The 1,067-nt window shown below is 38.0% G+C and overlaps 1 protein-coding gene across 1 annotated transcript in view; it reads left to right on the top strand.

Annotated features, from left to right (window-relative positions):
* The window catches only part of LOC101982521 (histone-lysine N-methyltransferase PRDM9-like), a 23,752-nt gene that overhangs the window by 11,585 nt on the left and 11,100 nt on the right, over positions 1 to 1,067 (top strand). The gene's annotated exons all lie outside the window — the stretch shown is intronic.

The raw sequence follows: 1,067 nt of genomic DNA on the forward strand, positions 1-1,067 counted from the left end.
AAGAAAGAAAGAAAGAAAGAAAGAAAGAAAGAAAGAAAGAAAGAAAGAAAGAAAGAAAGAAATTAAACATGAACAGGATTCCTCAAAGTCATTTTTAGAAACAGGAATCCACAGCAAGGAACAGACACAAACCCCATCCACAAATGAGACCTAGATACAACATATTTATCCCACTCAGAGGTATAATAAATTGAAAAACCAAAAACAACAAATCACTAGCAGTGATGGATCACGTCTTTAATCCCAACACTTGGGAGATAAAAGCAGGCAGAGCTCTGTGAGTTCGAGGCCAGCCTGGTCTACAGAGCAAGTTCTAGGACAGTCGGGACTACAGGGAGAAACCCTGTCTTGGAAAAACAAAAAGCAAACAATAACAAGCTACAACTCAAATCTCCTGATTTTACATGGCTTAATCCAGATGTTACCCACCCCACCCCAGATTCAGAATGAAATGTGAGTCAAACAGGGAAAAGAACTGTAACATTCAAAACTGTTCACCTTGAAAAGCTAATATCAGGAAAATACTGTTGTGTTCATGTAATATACCTCTTGACATGAAAAAGCAGAATGTCAAGGAGGATTAATGCAAGGTATATTTTCAAATAACAAGCAGAATCTCAGACTTTATATAGTAAGTGAAACTTGAAATGATTGACTTCACATCCTGTGATGTTCTGATTTGGGGCACTTCTACCCAGTGGTTGTCAAGCTGCCTTGTTCTGCTCCTGACAACAAAACAATGTTTCTCTCAATCCTTCTTTCTAAAAAATCAGTACTACAAACACTTTGATTTCTGGTAAGATTCATCAAAGAATCCTCTTCATTAAAAACATTTTAGAAGTATAGCTCCTGTCCACTCACAACGAGAATACGTAGGACAGACAGGGTAAGCTGCCAGTGTGTACGTGCTTAGGTGGTTCCCTCCCACCTTGCCTTGACTACTTCAGTATCAAGAGGAAGTTCTTCTTACTCATACCTCTATATTTATGTCCATGGCTCTTGAAGGATATGGTGAAATGATGTGAATTGAAAAATCGCTTCTACCAAAAGCAATCTATAGATTCAAT

The sequence above is a fragment of the Microtus ochrogaster genome, linkage group LG9 (genome assembly GCF_000317375.1).
Source record: "Microtus ochrogaster isolate Prairie Vole_2 linkage group LG9, MicOch1.0, whole genome shotgun sequence".
In the NCBI taxonomy this organism is placed as follows: Eukaryota; Metazoa; Chordata; class Mammalia; order Rodentia; family Cricetidae; genus Microtus; species Microtus ochrogaster.